A 25427-nucleotide genomic window follows, 5' to 3' on the forward strand; every position below is an offset into this window, starting at 1 on the left:
GCTATGTATATTTCAGTTGTAAGAAAAAAAAGATCTTTTCAGAGCTAAATGATAGGCAAGTGCATTTAACTAATAAATAACCTTGAATTTAGTATACATTCTAAGAAGTCTGGAAATAAAGGTAAAAGTCAATCATAGTTGTATATATTTCACTATGAGAAAATTACAATTATGTTTACTTCATGTTATATATGATGGATACATGATTTATTTTAGCTCCTGCAGTTGACAATTTAGTTATCAACCAAAAATGAAATCCATTATTTTGTGTATTAGTAATCTGAATTATAAAAGCATGCAGAAGTTAACGGAAAGCTTTATTTGTACTCACAGAAAATCCAAACTGTGTGCCAAAGAAAAGAGGTAAATATTAAGAGTGAAAATTTACAGTGTGATTTCGGATTGATAATTTAAATCAGTTTGAAAATAATGCAAAAGCAGGGGTGCCTCGGTGGCTCAGTTGGTTGAGTGGTGGGCTCTTGGTTTCTGCTCAGGTCATGATCTTCCAGTGGGGAGATAGAGCCCCTTGTTTCAGCTCCTCATGGGCTCTCTGTGAGGAGTCTGCTTCCCCTCTGCCCATCCCCCCCTGCAAGTGCACTCTCTCTCTCTCAAATGAATAAATAAATCTTTAAGAAATATACAAATGCGGGTGCCTGGGTGGCTCAGTTGGTTAAGCGGCTGCCTTCAGCTCAGGTCATGATCCCCGGGTCCTGGGATCGAGACCCACATCAGGCTCCCTGCTCAGTGGAGAGCCTGCTTCTCCCTCTTTCTCTGGCTGCCGCTCTGCCTACTTGTGCTTTCTCTCTCTGTGTCAAATAAATAAAATCTTTAAAAAAAAAAAGAAATATACAAACGCAAATAAAACTTGCATATACTCTTTTAAGAACATTTACATAGTAAATGCTTTATGGAGTAAGACCTAGAAAAAGCAGAGCTACAATAATGTTCATGAGTTAAGGCATGTGTATTCATAATCAGATTGCCTGAACTTTAAAAATGGATTTTAAATACTGGGGGAAAATGAGGTCCTTGGTAGTCATATGTCTACATTATAACTCAAAAGAATATTGAAAATTTTTGCTTTACATTGATTGTTCCTAATTTGTTTCTTAATTTTGTCATGTTTTACATCTTATTTTTTCCCAATTCATAATCAACAATATTATTCCAAAATTCAGGAAAAATAACTGACATGAATGGAGCTTTATCAGATAAAATTCACTGTGAGAAGATAAAACAAAATTTCATCATGTTTAAGATGAAAATAGCTTGGTGTTATAGAAAGCTATGCTCTGAAAATCAAGATTTCTGATGTCATTTCCAGTTTTATAATTTTTTTGTTTTATAACTTATCCCCTTTCTTATAGCCTGTTCTAAAATTTTATTTAGAGGGATAGAAAGAAAATTAGGGCAGAAAAATCGTTAAAAAGAAGGAAGAACAAGAGGTGAGAAAGAAAACAAACCACTTCTGTGATGGTTTGCAAAAGGCCAAGGGCAACCTTAGAACTGACAGAGAAAGAATGCGTAGGCTATGCCTTTCCCCCCAACCTTAAGACATGGAAATTCAAAATCCCAATCCTGAATAAACCACAGAATTTTTAAAAATTAAGATGAAACAAAGCTTTAGATGGAGGCACCTTATGAGTACTATTGCCTGAGGATTATTACAACTATTTGTATTTTAGAACAATTCTCTGAATCTAATTATCATAAAACATTTAAAACAAAGAAACAAAGATCTGATTGAGTCTACTGATAGTAGTTTGTGACCTAAAAGGCCTTAAGTCATTCAAAGAGGAATGAAAAAAAAAAATATTTTTAAGGATAAGGTTAATCCTAGTGGGCAATTTACTTCAAGTGAGTTTGCAAAAATACTTTTCTCTGTTTCATTTCAATGTGCAGACACAGCTTCTGAGAAAGCTGAGTTTCTTTCCTTCTTTTTTTAAATTTTATTTTATTATGTTATGTTAATCACCATACATTCCATCATTAGTTTTTGATGTAGTGTTCCATGATTCACTGCGTATAACACCGAGTGCTCCATGCAGAACGTGCCCTCTTTAATACCCATCACCAGGCTAACCCATCTGCCCACCCCCCTCCCCTCTAGAACCCTCAGTTTGTTTCTCAGAGTCCACAGTCTTTCCTGGTTCCTCTAACCTTCATGGCTAGAATAGAAGAGTTGGAAGAGGCATTGTTCCTGCATCTCTCTCCTTACAGAGATCCATGTATCACTTGTATCCTGAAAATTTAAAGTGTTTCTAAAAAGGTGACACCTGACACTACCTGTCCACTACTCCCCACCACAGCTAAACCTGTTTCAGAGAAAAGTGTCTATCGGGTAATTCATTTTCTTCCCTAGAAGCTAGTGCTACTCTTTTTAAGCAAACTGATTAATATTATTAAGAAATTAATAGCTTTCCTGCAGTTGAAATGTCCAAAGCCCTGTTCTTTCTGACAATATATTTGAAATAATTAGAGAGCTAGCAGCTATTCATATAAACTTGAAAAATATTTTCCAAAAGAAAGGCAACTCTTTTATAGCTATTTCTGTTAGTCTTAGATTATACTTATAATCGGAACTAACTAACACAACTGCCAGTGATACATTCATAAAGAAGAATTTTCAGCTGATGAACTGAAAGAGAAAAAAAATGTAACTATGGCCTATTTTTGTGACACTCCCTTGGGAAACCATCTTTCATTGGTCAAACAAATGTATAAAACTTTAAATGACAGACTTATGGTATTAAAATAGGGAAAATGTATATAAGTCTTATAAAAGGAATATATATTTCTTTAAAGATTTTATTTATTTATTTGAGAGAGAGAGAGTGAGAGACAGAGAGCACGAGAGGGAAGAGGGTCAGAGGGAGAAGCAGACTCCCTGCTGAGCAAGGAGCCAGATGTGGGACTCGATCCGGGGACTCCAGGATCATGACCCGAGCCGAAGGCAGTTGCTTAAGCAACTGAGGCACCCAGGCGCCCTAAAGGGAATCTATTTTTGACAATGGTTTATAAAACATATTTTTGAAATAAGAAGTGTTGAAATTTATTTATTTATTTATTTATTTTTAAAAGATTTTATTTATTTATTTGACAGAGAGAGACACAACGAGAGAGGGAACACAAGCAGGGGGAGTGAGAGAGGGAGAAGCAGGCTTCCTGCCGAGCAGGGAGCCCAATGTGGGGCTTGATCCCAGGACCCTGGGACCATGACCTGAGCTGAAGGCAGATGTTTCACCAACTGAGCCACCCAGGCACCCCTGTTTCTTGAAATTTAATAATAAACATATATTTTTCAAAGCACGGCACTAAGTTTCTGGAAGATAAGTATAGCCACTTGAATAGTTTTGCTTAGAGGAGGTTTTTTTTTTTTTTTCCTTTGTAAGGTGATGCATCTGTCCTTGTCAGTGTACATACTGGTGAGGAAATGGAGCAGCCAACTGTTTAACTGGATCAGAGTGTTTAATTCACTGATCAAAGAAAATGATACATTTAGGGAAGAGGATCTTCATTTTGTAAATACCCTCAATGCAATTTTTGAAGGTATTTAAACAATTTTATTTGAAGGATATGTATACGAACATACATATTAGCTTATATGACTTGATACGTGGTATACAAATACATATTGGGTAGCTTATTCCCTGTTATTTTTATATTTCTCTTCAGCTTAAGAAAAAATTTTTTCAAATGAAAAATAGAATATTAGGTTCAAATGAAAAAATGTTCTATTGAAAAGGAATTATAGGGGTGCTTGAGTGGCTCAGTCATTAAGCATCTGCCTTTGGCTCAGGTCATGATCCCAGGGTCTAGGGATCAAGCCCTGCATCGGCTCCCTTCTCAGCGGGAAGCCTGCTTCTCCCTCTCCCACTCTCCCTGCTTGTGTTCCCCCCCTCGCTGTGTCTCTCTCTGTCAAATAAATAAATAAAATCTTTTTTTTTTAATTTAATTTATTTATTTATTTGAGAGAGAGAGAATGAGAGAGAGAGAGCACATGAGAGGGGGAAGGGTCAGTGGGAGAAGCAGACTCCCCGCCGAGCAGGGAGCCCAAGGTGGGACTCCATCCTGAGACTCCAGGATCATGACCTGAGCCGAAAGCAGTCGCTTAACCAACTGAGCCACCCAGGCGCCCAAATAAATAAAATCTTAAAAAAAAAGGAAATACGTACAAAAATAATTCACATAATTTATTTAATTTTGTTTTTTGTACTTACAAGTTTAGATTACATTTTTTTTCTTCCTTAAGAGTGAAGCTACTTAATTCATTCACCTTTAATGCATGATTATTAAGTTAGTCCAATTGATAAGTTAGTAATTTCTATTATCCATCTGTAATTCTGACTTTCAACTGCTCCAGGTGAATAGAAAAAGGCAAATGTTGGGTGCCTGGGTGGCTCAGTTGGTTAAGCAACTGCCTTCAGCTTAGTTCATGATCCTGGAGTCCCAGGATCGAGTCCCACATCGGGCTCCCTGCTCAGCAGGGTGTCTGCCTCTCCCTCTGACCCTCCTCCCTCTCGTGCTCTCATTCTCTCTCAAATAAATAAATAAAATCTTTTTAAAAAAAAGAAAAAGGCAAATGTCAAAAATGTAAATTAGAAAATAATCACTGTTTCCAGGATATTTAAATTAATCAACTATAAGATTAATTGTTCTACTTTTTTGCTAGTTTTTGTTTATTTTGTACTACAGTTCTGGGATAGATCGATTATGTCCTGCAGTATCACTAAATTGACCAAAGATCACTAACATCAAAATAAATTTAAAAATAAAAAACTTAGCCATTGAAAATTTTTGTATGATTACATTATTGGTATATGATTCAAAACTATTTATTTCCCAGACCCTTATGGAAAAATGTTCTTTATGAGTTTAAGGTTAAGCCTTTGGGACAGTGTCAAAAGTAAACTGTATCTTACTTGGGATTAGTAATGAAGATGATTTGGAAATTGTCCAAGAGCAGAAAGCATAGTAGGGGTGGAAGAGAGCAGACAAAGTCTATGTAATGTCCCAGAATATTGGAGCATGTAGAGAAAGACGATTGCTTTAGTTCAGACTCCTATAGCAAAATACCATAGACCGGTTGCTTTAAACAAAAAACATTTATTTCTCACAGTTTTGGAAGCAGAAAATTCCAGGATTGAGATGCTGACAGATTCAGTTTCTAACAAGAGCCCTCTTCTTGGTTTGCAAATGGCTACATTCTTGTTGTACCCTCTCATGATGGTGGAAAGGGAGGGAAGGAGACAGAGAGAGACAGAGAGACACAAAGATATATTCTGCCTCTCTTTTTATAAGGCATTATCTCATCATGAAGATCCCACTCTCATGACCTAATCTAACCCTCATTACCTCTCAAAGGCACTATTTCCAACTACCATCATATTGGGGGTTAGGGCTTAAACATGAATTTGGGAGGGACACATTCAGTATAGGAATGACCGATGAATTCTGTTTGGTGAAGGAGCAAGGTGATTAAAGAATATTTACAAGCATTGATGGTAATATTCTATTTTTATTGGTTTCTTTTTCTTCAATGTACATTCTTTCTGTTAACACAGTGTTATAGTAAATCCCACATGCCTTGTAAGTTCCTCCACTACTATGATCACCCAATGGTGATCAAAAAAAGAGAACATCTGGGTTGGTGCAGAGTAATGAGAAAATAGTAGGGTGAGATAATCTCCATGCCATAATTACATTCTGCTGGGGCCAGGGATTGAAATTTTGGATGGTCAAGTAAAAATAATCATGAGTTTTCTTGAAAATTTCAGAAATTGTGGAGTGACTTTGAACTTCGTATAGGTCATTGGATAAAAGACTTAAATTAAATTTAGCTAAATCTCAGAGTATCAAGCCAATATTTGGCTCACAGTATTTAGTTTATGTTGGTATCTCCTTGTGGTTGAATTTTATAATATAAACTGTTTTACAGTAACTTATCTACTTACAGTAACCTACTTTTAAAAATCATTCTTAATACTTTTAAGATATAAAAAATGTTATTACTCATTGTGGACAACAGTATACTTTGGGTACTTTTTTGCTATATTTTAACAATTGATCCAACATATTAAAGGGCTTTTAGTCTTTAACATAAATTCTTATTTGCTTAAATCTATTTAGGAACATTCTAGATGGGAGATTTGAGGCAAGCTATAATGTGGTAGAGATAATAAATATTTGTGAGAATTTGGGTGCAAAAGACTAATTAAATTTTGCAGGCAGATAGGGGGATGGTACTTCTACAAATTTGGAAAGTTATTCAGATATATCCTCAAAGAGTCATATTACCTCCTTGAATTATAGTCTTAATTTTGATCCCAGACTTATAGTTTCATAAATTCTTTCTTGTTAGAGTCTCAGACAGTCTTGGGGAATGTAGATTCATATTAACAAAACCCATAAGAGACTGACAGATATAAACCATATAGTATACTGCATATTTTTAAGCTAAATTATAATTATAGGACCTAAGAAATTAGTTCTTTGACTATGCTTGAGTAGAATGTTTTTGGAATAGATTACTTTATGAGAAAGGAAATTATCCAAAATTTTCTTAATGAGAAAAGACTTAGAAAAAATATTAATTACCTGATTTAATTTTATATGATAGTAGGATGTATCCATCTGTAAAACAGAGGTAAAAGTCATCTTCAGATATCCGTGATAGATTCTTTATTCCCCAGAAATGATTAGAAAATATTTTTTCACTAAGAGTCCTTTTGCTGCTTTGTTTCTTGGAACCAGAATAGTATATTCAAATATATTGATGGGAAAGGTAAAAAAAAAAATCAAAAAAACAAACCAGGGACAGGGTTTTGTACTAGCTCTCAATGTGTGTGGCTGTCTCCTCTCAGGGTTACAGAGTGGACCCATATTAATGTGGCATAGATGAAACAAAGAACTCTACGGTCAATACTTAGTAGATCAGCTGTGAAAAGGCATGAATTAGGCCTCTTAGATCTGCCTTAATTCTCATTGTAGCCTGGAAGTAGTGCATATGTTTTCCCAGGCTCCACAAAATGAAAGATAATGAAGCTGAGATCCAGCACCCTGCAGGGGAGTCTCTATGGCAAGGGAAAGGAAACAGACTGCAGAGGCTTTGTGGGGGATGAGCTGCCCCATAGATGGCATAGAGCATATGGCTGAAAGGCAACATGTCTGCAGTACTCTGAGGCAAGACCAAAGGAACACGAACAGACGCATTATGGAAGGACAGACAGTGAGCCCTCAATAAGCCAAATAAACACAATGTGGGTTCAACGCTTGAGATTTCAGTAGCAGATACGAACAAACTATATAGGAACCTGAGAAAAGCACTAATGTGGAAGCCAAAGGACAAAGAAGAAAGCGATTGCTCCTTTGTGTGTGGGTTCCAGGTATCGCCACTCCTTCTACTTCAGTTTCATGCATGTCCTGAGTCAGCCATGTGTCCTTTTAGGGATGAGAGAATATTCCAGAAGAATGGATTTTTATCTCAGAGAGTACCTAAAATTTAAATTAGAAAAGATTGTCACACTATGGTATTTTACCTAATATAAGAAACCATAATTTGTAAGATGCAATCTAATTTTAGAGATGTTAATTTGTAAAAAAAAAAAAAAAAAGATTTTAAGATTGAAGAAAAAGAAAAAGACTATTAATAAATATGCTTAAAATTATCTGCCACCCTCTAGCTCATCCTACGGGCTCTCTTGGCTCTCCTGCCTGGAATAAATCAAATTTAAATGGGACCTCTCAACGCTTAGAATAATGATCCATAAGCATAATTGTCTATTCAACCAGGAATTATTTCAGCAGTCTAAACAATTAACCTGAATTAAGTATTTTCATAGTTTTCTTCCTCTTCCATTTTTATTTTCTGAAATGCCCTACTTTCCCTACCTCATATGTATCTGAAGTCACAGACTACAGTAAATTTCTATTATCCAATTTGTTCTAACTGCATGGAAAAGTGGCTCTGTCAACACTACTGAGGGTTGGAATATATCCATTAAGTGTACTTTAATTAACACCAAAGCATTTGCTAAGATAGTTATTTAGATTTATGATATAATTATCAATATGAATCTAGATTGAAATGTGTGTCAGGGAACACTTAGTAGCTTCTTTATGAAGCTTCCCCTTTGAGATATGTATTAGGGTAATAGGAAGGGTTTCTGGGTTTATGTAGTTGTACTGCTAACTCAGATCATTTCCAATTAATTCCTGTTTTCCATAGTCATCTTTCTGTTATTTAAGTTTTAAATTATTGATGCATTCTCTTTTATATTTGCGATATCCAGGACTATACTTGATGCTCAGAGGACATTCTATGTTGTTTGCTTATTATGGGGACACTTTGTACTCTATTTGGCAAATATTTTGAAATTTGAGTTTCCCCCTTTATTATATCATGGAAATACTCCTTTATATACATTTACAAATATTTCTTGATGTAGATATACTCAGATGGACTTCAAGTTACTGAGTTGTTCTTAGATTTACTATACATTTAAATCTGTGATTTTCATGTGTGGTTTGTATTGTCCACTAGGAAGACACTTAAAAATTTTGTAGAAGTGTTTTTGTTTGTCAGAATGGTTTTGAGCTCTTTTTTATATTGAAGAACTGGGGAACAAGGATGCTAAAAGTCTTGGTATGTATTAAGACTGCTTATAGGGACACCTGGATGGCTAGTCGGTTAAGCATCTGCCTTAGGCGCAGGTCATGATCCCTAGCCCCTAGGACCGAGTCCCAGGTTAGGCTCCTTGCTCAGCAGGGAGCCTGCTTCTCCCTCTGCCTGCCACTCCCCCTACTTGTTTGTGCATGCTCTCTCTCTCACTGTCTCTTTCTCTCTGACAAATAAACAAATAAATAAATAAATAAAATCTTTTTTTTATAAATAAAATCTTTAAAAAAAAAAGAAAGACTGCTTACACAGATAAGCACTATGCCACAGGACTTTGCAATGACCTATAAACATTTTTCCAAGACGAACCATGAGAGACTATGGACTCTGAGAAACAAACTGAGGGTTCTAGAGGGGAGGGGGGTGGGGAGATGGGTTAGCCTGGTGATGGGTATTAAAGAGGGCATGTACTGAATGGAGCACTGGATGTTATATGCAAACAATGAATCATGGAACACCACATCAAATACTAACGATGTAATGTATGGTGATAATATAATATAATAAAATAAAATAAAATAAAAAAGAAATAGAATGAAGTGAAAAAACTTACATTGTATCTCATTTTCACAATAAAATTCCACATGTATTAAAAAAAAGAAATGACCTATAAAACATTGTATGGGTGATAAACCTGCTTACATTTTATCCTAATATAGGAACCTAAAATATATAGCCCAAATGAATTAGCACAGTTCAACTCTATGTTCATATGGCATCTGTCAACATTTGTTGGCCAAAGCAAGACACATGGCCAAACCAGAGAATCAAAAAGTGGGGAAATACACCCACTCATCATGAGGTCAAAGCAAGGCATGTAACCAAGTCCAGCATTAACGAGGTGGGGAACTACATGTCTCCCACGGAGCTCTGGTGGGAGACAAAGTAAAAGTTTTCTGGAAAATAATCTAAACCAATAGGCATTATATTGATTTTCTGATTTCAAGTATAATACATAATAATATATATAGCATATTAATATATACCATATAACATATTGATGTATAACATATGTAATAATATATAAAGACCAAATAATAACATACAATGTTATATTAGTTTCAGGTGTACAATATAATGATTCAATAATTCTGTACATTAGTTAGTACCCATCACAATAAGTGTACTATTAGTCCCCTGCACATATTTCATCTATTTATTTTCTTAAAAAATTAGATAATCAGATCATGGACTCTCTTTTAAGACAATAGGGTGTTTTAAAAAATAATTCTCATATCAAGTATGCATACAATATTCAAGGTAGAATATTCATATTCAATGTGATCCATATCATGGCTTATAAAATAAACCTTAAAATTTTGAAAAAATTGAAATCATATAAACTAGGTCCTCTGTCCATGTAGTAAGCAGAAAAAATGGCCCCTCTAATATATTCATATTCTGATCCCCTAAAATTGTTAATATTTTATCTTAATCATATCAAAAGAGACTTTGCTGATGTGACTGAGTTAAGGACTTTGAGATGGGAAGATTATTTCAGATAACTTGAATAGGTCCAAGGATCATCATAAGATAGGAGAGTCAGAGTCAGAGAAGGATGTGTCTACAGAAGTAGATGTCAGTATGGCACCATTGCTGCAGGAGGCCACAAGTTGTGGAATGTGGATAGCCTCTAGAAGCTGGAAAAGCAAGGAAACAGAATCCCAGGAACCTCCAGAAGGAGCATAGTCTTACCAAAACCTTGATTTCAACTCAGTAAAAATGACTTCGGACTTCTGAATTCCAGAACTGTAAGAGAGTAACTTCATATTGTTTTAAGCCATTAAATTTGTGGTAATTTATCACAGCAGCATAGGAAACTAATACACACATTTCCTGATTTTAAGACTTACTTTAAAAGCTAGCAAACTAAACAAGTATTTGCAAAGGGAAAGACAAATGGATCAGTGGAACAGAATAGAGGATCCAGAAATAAACCCAGACAAATAAGGCCATTGAATTTTAAGAGAGGTGTAAAATCGGGGCCCCTGGTTGGCTCAGTTGGTTGAGTGTCCAACTCTTGGTTTTGGCTCAGGTCATGATTTTGGTGTGGGTGGGGTGGGGAACGTGGGGGGTTATGGGATCCAGCCACATGGAGTCTGTTTGAGCTTCTCTCCCTCTCCCTCTGCCCCTCCCCACCACTCACACAGACTCTCTCTCTAAAAATAAATAAAATGTTTAAAAAAAAGAAGTGCAAAATAAATTTGAGAAACAATAATCTTTTGAACAAGTGGTGTAGGAATAATTTGTTATATCACATATAAAAAATTAAGAAAGAAAAAAGAATCTTGACCTGTGATATCTCATACATACAGAATTAATTTAAAATGCATCATAAAATAAAATAAAATGCATCATGATATAATTGTAAAAGAAAACCAAAACATTTATAAAAATTTTAGGAGACAATGTAGAAGGAAATCTTTATGACATGGATTAGGCAAAGGGTATAAATGATACCTAAAACACAATGCATAAAATAAAAATGTATAAATTAAACTTTATCGAAGTTAAAAATTTTTGCTTTATGAAATTAATGTTAAGAGAACAAAAAAACAAGCTGCAGACTGAGGGAAAATATTTGCAAGTCACATCTTAAAAAGGACTTATATCAACTATATATAGGGGTGCCTGGATGGCCTACATGGTTAAGTGTCTGCCTTCAGCTCAGGTCATGATCTCTGGGTCCTGGGATTGAGCCTCATATCGGCCTCCCAGCTCAGCGGGGAGTCTGCTTCTCCCTCTCCCTCTGTCTCTTCCCCTGCTCATGCTCTCTCTCTGTGTCTTCCCCCTGCTCATGTTCTCTCTTTCTCTCTGAATAAGTAAAATCTTTAAGACAAAGCAAAACAAAACAAAAAAACAATATATAAAGAACTCCCAAAACTCAGCATTAAGAAAATAGGCAACCCAATTAAAAATGGGCAAAAAACTAAAAATACACTTTACCAAAGAGAAAGATACCAAATGAGTTCACAAAAGTGTGTTTAGGATCATTAGCCATTCGAGAAATGCAAATGAAAACCACAGTGAGATACCACTATACATATATTAGAACGGCTAAATTCAAACAAACAAATAAAACCCAAAACACAACAATAACAAAATTATATTACAAATGCTGGTGAAGATGTAGAGCAATTGAAACTCGTATACATTGATGGTAAGAAATCAAAAGGGTATAGCCATGCTAGAAAATAATTTGACATGATTTATAAAGTTAATCACACACTTAGCATTTGACATACAACCCTACTCCTGAGTATTTACCCAGGAGAAATGAAAATTTATATTTACATAAAACCTTTACACAAGTGTTCATTTTTGTACATAATACCAAAAACTGGAAACTATCCAAATGCCTTTCAGTGGATGAGTGGATTCATAAATGGTGGCACATCCATGCAATGGAATAACACCAAGAAAATAAAAGTAACAAACTATACAACCAATACCTTGGATGAATTTCAAAGGCATTATGTGAATGAAAGAAGTTGGTCTCAAAAAGTTATGTACTATTTGATTCCATACCTGTTTTGATATTTTAAAAAAGATTTTATTTATTTATTTGAGAGAGAGGAAGTAAGTGAGAGAGAGACAGAAGGAGCAGGGGGAGGGGCAAAGGAAGGGGGCAAAGCAGACTCCCCACTGAGCAGGAAGTCCAACACAGGGCTTGATCCCAGGACTCCAGGATCATGACCTGAGCTGAAGGCAGATGCTTAGCTGACTAAGCCACCCAGGCGCCCCCATGTTTTGACATTTTTAAAAGACAAAACTCCAGTGATGGACAACAGATTAGTAGTTACCAGGGGTTAAGTATGGTGATGGCTCTGACTGTAAAGGGGAATATGAGGGAATTTGGGGTGGGGGGAAATAATGGAACTCTTCTGTATCATTCTTTGTGGTGGTTACACACATCCATATATGTGTTAAATTTCATAAGATTTGTGGCAAGCAGTCTCTAAGATGGTCCTCAATGATCTCAGCTTCAAGGTATTCACACCCTGTGTAATCACCTTTCCTTGAATGGAGACTGGCCTAGCAAATTGCTTCTAACCAATAGAACATAGCAAAGGTGTGGGATGTCTTTTGCATGATTAAGTAATAAAAGATTAAGACTTTGTATCAATATCAAGCTCTCTCCCTTGCTGACATTTGAAGCAAGTTAACAAACTGGCAAGGCCAGGTAATAATAAATGAAGCTAGTCTCTAAGCAATAGCCACGTAGGCACTGAAGCCCTCAGTGCAATAGACCAGCAGGGACTGAGATTCTGCCCACCCATGTGAGCTTAAAAATGGATCCTTCCCCAATTGAGTCTCTCTCTCTCTATATGTGTATATGTATATATGTATATGTATATATATATGTATATATACACACACACACACACACACACACACACACACACACTCTTGTAACGGTTTTTGAGTTAGTCTATTTTGTGTATTAGTAAAACCTTGTAACTATCTCTTGGTTACTATTTGCATGGAATATCTTTTATTCATTTTTTCACTTTCAACCTATTTGTGTCTGATCTAAACTGAGTCTCATGTGGAAAGCATATAGTTATCTCTTGTTTTTTTATTCCATTCTGAAAATCTTTGCCTTTCCTTTGGAGAGTTTAAATCACTTACATTTAAAGTAATTACTGATGAGAAAGAGCTTATGCCTGCCATTTTGCTTTTATTTCTGTATGCCTTATATGCTTATATCCCTCATTCCCTCCATTACTGTCTTCTTCTGTGTTTACTTGATTTTTATAGTGAATCATTTTGATTCCCATCTCATTTCCTTCTGTCTACATTCTTTAGGTGTTTTCTTTATCATTACCATGCAGATTACAGTTACATACTAAATTTATAACAATTTAATTTGGTTTACACAAACTTAATTATAATCACATAAAAACTCTGTTCCTCTACAGCTTACATCTTCATCTTATTGTCAAAAAATACATCTTTTTTATATTTTATACACAAATAGCATAGATTTTTAATTATATTTTATGTGTTTGCTTTTTAAATCATGTAGTATATAAAATTCAGTTATAAGCAAAAATTATAACAGTACTGGTTTTTACATTTAACCGTGTATTTACTATTACCAAAGATCTTTATTTCTTCATATAGTAGTTACTGTCTAGTGTTCTTTCATTTCAACTAGAAGGATTCCTTTCAGAGTTCTTGTCTGGTGGTACTAAACTACTTCAGTTTCTGTTTATCTGGGAATGTCAATAATTTCTCTACTTTATAAAGGATGGTTTTGCCAGATTTAAAATTGTTGGTTTACCTTTATATTACTTTAGTACTTTAAATATGTCACACCACAGCCATTTGCCCTCCATGGTTTCTGATGAAAAATTGGCTGTTAGGGGCGCCTGGGTGGCTCAGTTGGTTAGGCGACTGCCTTCAGCTCAGGTCATGATCCTGGAGTCCCAGGATCGAGCCCCACATCAGGCTCCCTGCTCAGCAGGGAGTCTGCTTCTCCCTCTGACCTCTCGTGTTCTCTCTCTCATTCTCTTTCTCTCTCAAACAAATAAATAAAATCTTAAAAAAAAAGAAAATTTGGCTGTTAATTTTATTGTACATTATGAGTTGCTTCTCTCCTGCTTCTTTCACTATCTTCTCTTTGTAATGTTTTTTGACACTTTGATTGTAATTTGTCTAGGTAAAGGTGTCTTTGAATTTATCCTACTTGGAGTTCATTGATTTGTAGATTTATGTCCTTCATCAAATGTAGGCCATATTTCTTCAAATATTTTCCGTCTTTTTTGTTTTCCTTCTAGAGCTTTCATAATACATATGTTGGTCTGCTTATCGGTGTCTCATGGGGGTCCCTTAGATTCTGTTTACTTTTCTTCATTCTTTTTTTCTTTCTTTTCACTTCTCAGATTCAGAAAATTTAATTGTCCTATCTTCAAGTTTACTGATTCTTTCTTCTGCCTGCTCAAATCTGCTCCTGAACCCATCTACTGATTTTTTTTTTCATTTTAATTATTGTAATCTTCACCTCCAGAATTTCTGTTCAGTTCCTTTTTACAATTTCTGTGTCTTTTTTGACATTCTCATTTTTTTTAGACATTATTTTCCTGATTTTTTTATCTTATTTTCCTTTCAATATAATTAAGATAGTTGTTTTAAATTTGCTGTTGTTGTTTTACCCCAGTAGGTTTGATGTCTGGGCTTCTTCATAGATGATTTCTCTCAATTTATTTTTTTTTCTGTAAATGGGCAATACCCCTTTATTCTTTGCATAGCTTGTTATTTTTGTTGTTGTTGAAAACTGGGCATTTAAACATAATGTAATAACAATGGATATCAATTTCTCCCTTTCACATGATTTAGCTTGTTTTGAATATTGGGAGACTATGGTGGTCCATTTGTTTAGTGACTTTTCCAAACTGTTTTTTACAAAGACAGTATTCTTTGTCATGTGAGGTCAGTGAAGCCTCAGTTTCTTAGTTCATGTTTAGTTAGTAGTTTCACAGGTATGTCCTTGATAGGAAAGAGCTTGAAAGAAAAAAAAAATACAAAACCAGCAACAAAAATACAAAAAGTAAAAAAACCTAAAAAAAAGAAACAAACAAAACTACTAATAAAGCAACAAAAACAAACTTATGTCTCAGTCTGTGCAGATTACCTTTATTCTGAGGTATTTCTTCACCACTGAGCCTAAGGACAAACCCAAAATAAAAGCTTATTTCTTCTCAGGTCTTTTTTGAGCATGCATATTGTCCTGGGCATGCATGTGGCTTTCTAAATTTCCCTATATACTCAGGTGTTTTTGAATGCCCTAATTTCTCCAAGAATCTCCTTTTATTTTCTTCCCCAGTTTTATCTGATCTAGTGTATATCTTAATCCTAAACATTATGTAGGTTGGAAGTTTGCCTGCCAGCACTTTTTAAGCAATGTCTTTCACTTCTGGCTTGAGTTACAAGTTAGGCAAAACAAAGCTGAGCACCTTGCATTAGTGCTTTGGGTAGTTCTCAGACAAGTTAGTACAAACATATACAGTAACTTCTAAATAAGATCTGTTATGTTTCCTCCAATACCAGGGATCAGGGTTAGACACTGGGAACACAGTCTTTAGCCAATTCAAGGCTGCTGCCACACTGGGAGTAGGATGGGCCAAGTGCAATTGGAAGTACCCACAGCTTTTCTACTGTTTTCAAACTGCCTTTTTCTTGATTCAGTGCTTGTTTGGTTGCTGTAAATCTCTGTCTTCCAGAATTCTCACAAAATTGGTTCTGACAGTTTCTACCTCTTAAAAAAATATTTTTTTTTTTTTTGTGGGAGATGAGAGTTTTGAGCTCCCTACTCTATCATTCTTCTGATGTCATTGTCCAACATATTAATCTATTATATTTTTTAGGGCAAAATAGCAGCCTCATACACAACAATTTCTTTACTTGGTGATACTATTTTGACAATTTTGTGACTATATGGTGAAGCTAATAGCTTCTGACATTTAATACTATCTTACTTTTCCTCAGGCAAGCATTCCAATTCTTCACACCTCCTGACATGTCACATAAAATAGTGACTTTTTAAAAAATAATATGAAGTACCACTTTAAAATTTATAAACATGTTATTGGGCGCCTGGGTGGCTTAGTCGTTAAGGTCTGCCTTCGGCTCAGGTCATGATCCCAGGGTCCTGGGATCGAGTCCCAATCGGGCTCCCTGCTCAGCTGGAGACCTGCTTCTCCCTCTCCCACTCCACCTGCTTGTGTTCCTGCTCTCGCTGTGTCTCTCTGTCAAATAAATAAATAAAATCTTTAAAAAAATAAAAAAATAAAATTTATAAACATGTTATGAACTTTTAATACATGTGTATGATTGCTATGGCCTTTGTCATTAGGTTTTACTCAGAAACAACTAACAAACATACCTATTTTTTAATACTAAGTACCTCTAATGGTATTATGATAGGTATAGAAGACAATTTTGAATATGTTATTTAAAACTTTTTGAGAACACTGAATATGTTAATATCAGTGATATCTTTTTAAGGGAAATATCTTTGTTCATTAACATAATAATGTACTTTTACTTAATTTGGATTATTTCCACACATCTATCCTACTGAAAGTAAGTTTTATTTTTAATGATATTTCTGAACCAAACAAAAAAGAAAGCAAATGTGGTGAGTTCTTTGACTGAAAAGCACCCTGTTCTTTACTGCATCAGTCTGAAAGTATCAAAGGGGCAGGTGTCAGAGCACGATTTCAATAGGAAAAATAAAAATAGAGCCTAAGCCTTTGTGACAGATGTCAAGCATGCTGACAACTGTTAAAAGAAAAATCATTTTCCTGATCTTGTGCGGGGAGACAGCTTGTAAGATTAAAGATGTATCTCTTTATCTATGTGTTTGGCAGATCATTTCCACTGAATAGGACATGAAAGATACTTCAGCTGGAGAAAAGGACACCAGGAATTTTTATCATCTCGGCCACACAAAGGGTATAATGAAAAGTCAGAAAGTAAAGAAATATAAAAAATAAGAAAAAAACCTAAGCTGACTAGTATTTTCTGTATGGTATTAAGTCCCAAATATTATAATGGTAAATTCTTCCTGGCTTAAAAATTCTTAGAATACTCAAATAGTAAAGACATAAGTGACCAAATAATGAATGGCATATAATAAATATTTAATAAATAATTGCTAAATGATTGCTTAAACAGATGAATTTGATAATCTAACAATATTTGTTTATAGTTCATGGCTCACCTTTGTCTATCTTATCATCCAAAGCATAGTTCTTGGTGGGAATTTTATGAAATTCTATATATGTGATTTTAGTTAATTTTAGTTATGCAAATAATTTTGTATTTATTCACCAATAAAAATGTAAAATATTAGAGTAAGATAAAATTGACAATGTCTTCTAGATCTCAATTGGACTCCCCTTCCTCTCCCATCTTTCTACATTTTTCTTTCCATTTATACAACTTTTGTATACCCTAACAAATACAAAATTAATACAATATCAGGTCATAGTTTGTTTACTATGCCTTAAATTTTAACAGTACATCTTAACAATATTTTCCTAGTAGTACCCATAGAGCTACACACATCTACATAGTATTCCATAGAGTATAGATTAATTAGAGCTTGTTTATTTGTATCCATACTGATGCACAGTAGGTATTCAATTTTTGTGGTGTTGAAAATCTGCTACCTCAGATATCCTATACATTTCTCCTTGCACTTGTTGAGTATTTCTCTAATGTAAAAACTGACGAGTAGAAATATTGGATAACTAGAATTACACATTTTAAACTTAAACTTACCTCATTTTGTATACATTTTGCCATGTATTTAGTTTTTATTATTATTATTAACTATTATAACTATTACTAAATATTATGAACACTTATCAGCTCTCCTGATATCCTATGTCTATTAAAAATGGACATAGCTTCAGATAAGAAGTTAGAGCATCAATAAACATTATTCATTCCCAACCTTTCTTCTCACATTTTCTCTTACATAAATTCTCTAGCTCAGGAAGAAGTATCTAGTAACTATACCTTGAATATCTTCTGTAATTTTTTCTCCCGTGTTAGTGTTTTTCCTCTCCTCTATTCACTTGCATCATATACTTTTTAGAATTGCTATGAGGTTACAGCTTATCTGAAGTTGTCTCAGTCTTATAAATAACATGTTTTTCTATCCTGAGTCTTCTTTCTTCCAAGTGTGCAAATCTTGACTTCCTAAATGTAAGGCATAGTGCTCTATATATGATCAATATATTTTTTAAAGATTTATTTATTTATTTTAGAGAAAGCAAACACACGGTGAGGGTGGTCAGGGACAGAGGAAGAGAAAGAATCTCAAGCACACTCCCTGCTGGGTGCAGAGTCTGATGTGGGGCTTGATCTCATGACCAGAGCCAAAATCAAGAATCAGACACAATCAAGACCTGAGCCAAAATCAAGAGTCAGACACTCAACTGAACCACCAAGGCACCCCATAATCAATATATTTTGATTAAATATAGTTTATTAATATGTACTAAGCCAAAGGTAACTTTGAAACAGAGCATTTAGCTGGGTTAGTTTTCATTAGTTTTACTCGTAAATGGACCTGGAGGTATTTAAAGATAAAAGATCAAGTTCATTTGGTATTTTGGCAAATCTATAATTGAAATATTTGAGAATATTGAAATTAATTATTTTTGTAAATAACTTACAGAGAAAGATATTATTCAATTTTGTCCTCATAAAAGTCAGTAAGTATTTTCAATGTCCAACTTCTCTTTTTGTGACTTAAATCCACTACTTCTGGTCTAAATGCCAGGGAGGACATATGAAAGCCAGCTACCAGTGTATATATTCTATATTTGAAAAATGCTAAATATTCCCACCATTGTGATTCCCAATCTTTTATTCTTTCAAGGTGGAGACTATTCTTTATGCTGATCTTAAGCCTTTCAGAATCATACATATACAATGGAGAACAAACTAAACATCATAAACTCTTTCAGTGGAAGTTAGCCTTTGAGAATCATACACTGCTGTTCTTAAAGTCAACTATCATGTTTGCTTTGGATTTAGCTATAGTGACCACTAGTAGGTTTAAACTTATTGTAAGTGAAATGGAACTTCTCAGTGTGCAGTTATTTCTGCAAGTTACCCATTTTTTGTTGATATTTTAAGCACAGAATACAATGACTAAAGACAATCACTGTAAGGAATTATGCTGATACAGATATATTGGAAAATTTGCATATAAAAGTTCACATTAATAAAGTAGTTCTTTTGTGTTTGTTTAACCATTTATTTTGTGGGCACAGGCATGTATTTATTCATTGGCAATGGCAATATTCATTTGTACTCTTTACCACACCAGAAGAATAGATTATATATTGAAGAAAAACCATATCATACTTGGATCGTACAGGTTCTACTTATCCATTTTTTAGAAAAGAGACTTTTCATTCACGCACTGAGTCTCCAGTATCTTTATGTATTTGTAATTGATGCAACACACAAACAATGTCTTTTAATCCTTAGGTATGTGTTATAGGCCAAATTACATCCCCTCAAAATTTGTATGTTTAAGTCGTAACCTCTAGTACCTCAGAATGTGACTGTATTTTGAGATGCAGCCTTTTAAGAGTAAATTAAAATGAGGTTATTAGTGTGGGCGCTAATCCAGTATGCCTGGTGTCCTCATAAAAATGGAGGACACAGGCACATACAGATAAAAGATGATGTGAGAACACAAGGAGAAGACAGCCATCTACAAGTCAAAGAAAGGGGCCTCAGAAGAAACCCAACTTTGATCTCAGACTTGTAGCTTCCACAATTTTAAGAAAATAAATTTTGGTTGTTTAAGTCACCTGTGGTATTTGTCATGGCAACCCTAGCAAATAATATAGTGTGCAATTAAAAACTGTGAAATAAACTTATGACAGATGGAACAGAATGGTATAAGGATAGAATAATTTCATCCTGAATGTATTTTTTAAATGTATCTTTATCATATGATATGGGACATTTTTAGTACTATAATTAATACATATAAAACTTCTTAGAATATGATTTAATTTTACAAGGGAAAATTTAAACAGAATAATAAAGAATATACCACTCTACAATTGATTTGTCCATATATAATACCAACGTCAATATGGGTCATTCATATTATAGTCTGCCTACATTTGATACTCATACAAAATGAAGAAGATAGGAAAACTAGGCAAAATTAAATAATAATAACAATCTTATACAGTGGCAGAAGTTGTATATTGCTTCCTTTCCCTCAGATCCTTTTCTGCCTATTTAATCTCAGTTTTTCAAATCTCACATTATTTCCTTATTAGAAATCTCAGTCCCTCTCTTTCTTCTAAACAACTGACCATGAATCTTACTTCACAGAAAAAATTGAAGAAATTAAAAGAGAATTTAAACATTTCCCCATCAGTACAAATTATTTGTATCTGTAGGCACATATTTCTTCTCCACTCCAGTTTCTGTGGATGAACCGTGGTTGCTTCTAAGAAAACTTGTCTATTTACTACAACCTATGTATTCTTTTTAAGATGACACTGACATACTTCAGTCAGTTTCCCTTTTACTTTTGTAACATCAGTTTTCTTCTGTATGGGATCATTCATACCAGAGTACAAAAATGCTCTAAACTCTCACCAAAAAATAACCCCAAAACAACAACTCTCCCTTGACCCTAATATCCCTCTACATATTGCTCCTAAATATATGCAAAGAACTTTTCGCACAGAGACCTTCCATTATTCAGCTTCCACTATTTCTTGAACCCATTGTCATCAGGATTTTATGCCCACTAAGACAATAGATCATATTTGTATTGAATATCTGTATTTATTCCTTAAATAAGTACTTAGCATTCATTACTTGCAAGAAAACATTATGGACAATGAGAATACAGCAATAAATTAAATAGATCAAACCTCTGTCCTCCATGAGATGGAAAGTACTTTTTTACTGTTATGAACAGAAATCAGACAGCAGGAAAAATAGGGGCTTTAGAATCTGATACTTCCAGTATATTGTGTGACCACTTGCATTGGCATCATCTGGAAGCACGTGAGAAATGCAGAATATCAGTCCTTATGCCATGCCTACAGAAACAGAACTTGCATTTTTTCAAGATCCCCAGGCAATGAAAATATACATTAATGTTTCAGAAGCACTGGAAAAGTAACAGAAGGCACCTACTGGGAAAATATACAATAGAGCTCTTTAATAATTTAAAGATCAGTATTTGTCAATTATTTTAATCCATGATTGTTTCAATGTTATCTTGGTTTAGTGTTATTTAGTGGTTTGCATTATAAATTCCTCTATTAAGATTTCTTTTAGCTGCAAGAAATAGAAAGTCCAGCACTACAGATATAAAAGTTATTGTTGCTCTTTTAGGTCCCCAATAGCATTAGTGATGTTTCTCTTATTATCTTAAATATTCAGTAATGTTGCAAGATGGTTTTCCCCTTTAAGCTGGAAAAGAGAGAAGCGATATACCAGGCATGGTTTTCTTTTAACCAAAAATGTAGAAGCTTTCTCCAAAGCATCCTCATCGCAAAACTTATGTGCTATTTATTGTGTGCTAAATTAGTAATTTGGCCACCACCACTAGATGCAAAAGCAATCAGGAAAGTGAGTATATATGGCTCTCTAGGTAATATAGAGGAAAGTAGTAAGAAACATGATTAGAAATGTCTTTTGAGTAGAAAAGCAGCAGTGTCTGCCACAATATCATAGATAGATTCAGTGTTTTTAAACTGTAGATAGTAGCAATAACAATAATTATCCTCTACTACAACTTCCACCAACATACCTCATATCTCCAAATTCTTTAATTTTTTAAAAAGATGTATTTATATATTTGAGAGAGAGAGAGCACATACACGTGGTGGGGGGAGCAGAGGGAGAGGAAGAGAAGCAGACTCTCTGCTGAGCAGGGAGCCTGGGATCAGGACCTGAGCTGAAGGCAGACACTTAACCAACTGAGCCACCCAGGAGCCCCTCCACACTTCTTTCAGAATCATCACTGTAGATTCTTTTTTTATTATTATTATGTTCAATTAGCCAACATATAGTATGTCATTATTTTCTGATGTAGTGTTCAACGATTCATTAGTTACGTGTAACACCCAGTGCCCATCACTGTAGATTCTAAGTAGACAATCTCAGAAACTACTGAGTATCTCCTAATGGATCTAGTGTTTTAGGTAATTCCTGGGAGTTCCGTCACATGCTAGAGGCACAAATTCCATATCAACAATATGTTCTTCATGTTTAAAGTAAAATAAAAAGGAAATGTGTTTGTGGTGGACAGTCTCTCCTTTCCTGTTTTTGAAGAAGCTTGCTGACATGTTTTGAGGTATCTTAGGAAAAGATCCACATGGCAATAGACTGAGAAAAGCCTCCAGTTGATGACCAGCAAACAACTGTAGCCCTCAGTCTGAAGGCTGCAAGGCTAACATTTGGAGTACAGCCTTATGGAAAAACCAGCTATGCCATGCCTGGTTCCTGACCCACAGAAACAGTGAGATAATAAATGTGTATTGTTTTAAGCTGTATGTTTGTGCTAACGTTTTACAAAGTAATAGATAACTAATACACACACTGAATGTTTTAAAACTATACTTTGATATATTTCATTTGTCTATAAATAATACCTATGAAGCCTTTCTATGAAAATGTATTTATTTTGTCTATTATTTTTAAAATAGAACCATATCTTTACCAAAATATCTCAGAACTCACTATAACTTTTCTGCTATGAATAGAACCTTGTTACTACTAGGCTCTAGAAGTGATTGTTTTACAAAGGGACTCACAAATTGGAACCCCGCATATGTGTGTTTGTGTGCATGTGGAAGACTTTTTCCAACAAGGCTTTCAAAAGCATGGCATATGGCTCCTTATTTGGATATGTGTCATCCTGGTGATATGCATTTTAATTCAAATCTAAAATTAATAGAAATTTGAAAATGTGAAATATATGCCTGGTAATTAAAAGGATAAATTTAAAAAATTGTAAATGCCTAGTGTGCCAAATGGTTCAGAATAAGTGAACATTTGGTAGATGCTTCCCCCCCAATAGTTGTTTCATTAAATTTGTGTTTATAGCAGATGATTCTGTTTTTTTAATGTTGTGTTCTTACTTTCAATTTGTAAGCCATTACAGTGAACCTGTCAATTTTATTTTTGTCCCACATAAGAAAGGGTTCATTCTCCTGTATCAACATTCAAACCATCTAAACTGCAAAGCTTAGGCTGATGTTTTCTTGAAGTCACCTATTCTGATTAATTAAGTCCTTAGCACTATCACTGTTTACATTTATTCAGCAGAAAGTACAAAGGAAATCTTCTCAAAGCAAAGAACTTTTGTGGCCTCAGGGAAGTGTGAACCATAAAGACAATGAGAATCAAAATAAACAAAATGATGCTCAGATTGTTATATTGTATCTGTTTTAAAAATAGCTATTCCCAGAAGGAGCAGGAACTAGCATTTTTATATGTGGGATATATTTTAGGAAATTGAATACTTCTACTAGCTTTCCATGACCTCATTATTTTCCTTAAATTATTTTATGGCAAGAATTCACTATGTACTCTCATGCTAAATATCAATAAAATACATTTTTGAGCAATGAATAAATAAAATTTAGTTTATTAGCCAATAGTGTCATCTATTATATTTATATCAGGAAGTCAGCCATTCTTACCAAAGCTTAAAATGCAATCCTCCCTTTCATGCTATCTTCATTTACAATTGTGGCACCAACATTTCTCATAAACAGTACTCAGGCCACTTGAATTTCTCACCAGCATCTATTTATCTCACTATGAAGGTTTCTTTGAGAGCAGTGGCCATGGTTATCATATGGATGCTTATTGTTCTAAACTAACAAAGTAGATGCTCAATAAATACTTGTTGAATGTAAGAATTCTCTCTAATACTAAATGAGACTTTCATCATAAATCTGAATTCATAAATTATTAAATTGGTACTTTAGTTAATTATTTCTATAGGTATCTAATTTAGCTTCCCAAGAAAGCTTAAAAGCTTATGTTTCATTCCATATTAACATATAACATTTTCACTTGTGAATTTTGAAGTTCATACATATTTTGAAAAAGCAAAGCAGCATACTAAGGGAACAAAGTAGAGCGGTCCATATGAGCAGCCATTGGTGGTTGTGGGCGGGTGGGCGGGGGAAGCATTGTCATTAAACCATTTAAGCAATAATAAACCTATTGATTTCAGTCTGCTTTTTGTCATCACCATGTTATCAATTCTAAACAATGTCAGTGATAAAATTTTCTTCTATGGTAGACCACCTCTATACCCTGCCTCAGTAAGTTACTGCAGAAGATATCATTAAGGATTGTTGCATAGTTCATTTATGGAAACTTACCTGCATCACATTCCTGAAGGTAAGTGTGAACTTTTCAATAAGGAACAAATGTGCATCATCTCAAGTCATAAACAGTTTTAATTAGGAAACTATGACAAGACAAGACCAAAAACAATGAAATAAATAGGAGTGAGTAATCAATAAGCAGCAATTTTGGAATGTAGTTATTTGAAATTTAAAGAAAGAAAAAGTGCAACTTTTATACAACATATGCAATCTAATGGTTTGATAATATTTTTAGTATATGACTATTAAATCTAGTATACTTGTTTGTATTTTTTTGATTTACTTATTTATTTTTACTATTGTTTTTATGCCCAGTAGTTGGTGGCTGTTTTTTTGTCTTTATTTGAAAAACATTTTAGTAAAAAATAACACAAATATCAAAGTGTAAATATGAAGCATTACTAATACTATACAGCACTAGCTTTAGAAGCTACTGAGTAGGGCACCTGGGTGGCTCAGTTGGTTGAGCAACTGCCTTTCGGCTCAGGTCATGATCCTGGGGTCCTGGGATCGAGCCCCACGTCGGGCTCCCTGCTCAGTGGGGAGTCTGCTTCTCCCTCTGACCCTCTCCCCTCTCATGCTGTTTCTCTCTCGCTCGCTGTCTAATAAATAAATAAAATCTTTAAAAAAAAAGGAGCTACTGAGTAGCTATTGGGCTATTTTTTAATAAATATCAACTTAATATCTCCCAGTATATCTTTTACCAGTTTTAACTATGTTTTTATCTTTCATATGTATACCCACAGCAATGACTCATTCTCAACCTCATCAAAAGTTCTATTATGTTTTCATGTGTACATATCTGTTTCTTCACTTGGCCATAAACACATTGA

This window comes from Callorhinus ursinus, unplaced genomic scaffold (genome assembly GCF_003265705.2).
Source record: "Callorhinus ursinus isolate GAN/ISIS: 27379988/994484 unplaced genomic scaffold, GSC_fseal_2.0 scaffold1, whole genome shotgun sequence".
Lineage (NCBI taxonomy): Eukaryota > Metazoa > Chordata > Mammalia > Carnivora > Otariidae > Callorhinus > Callorhinus ursinus.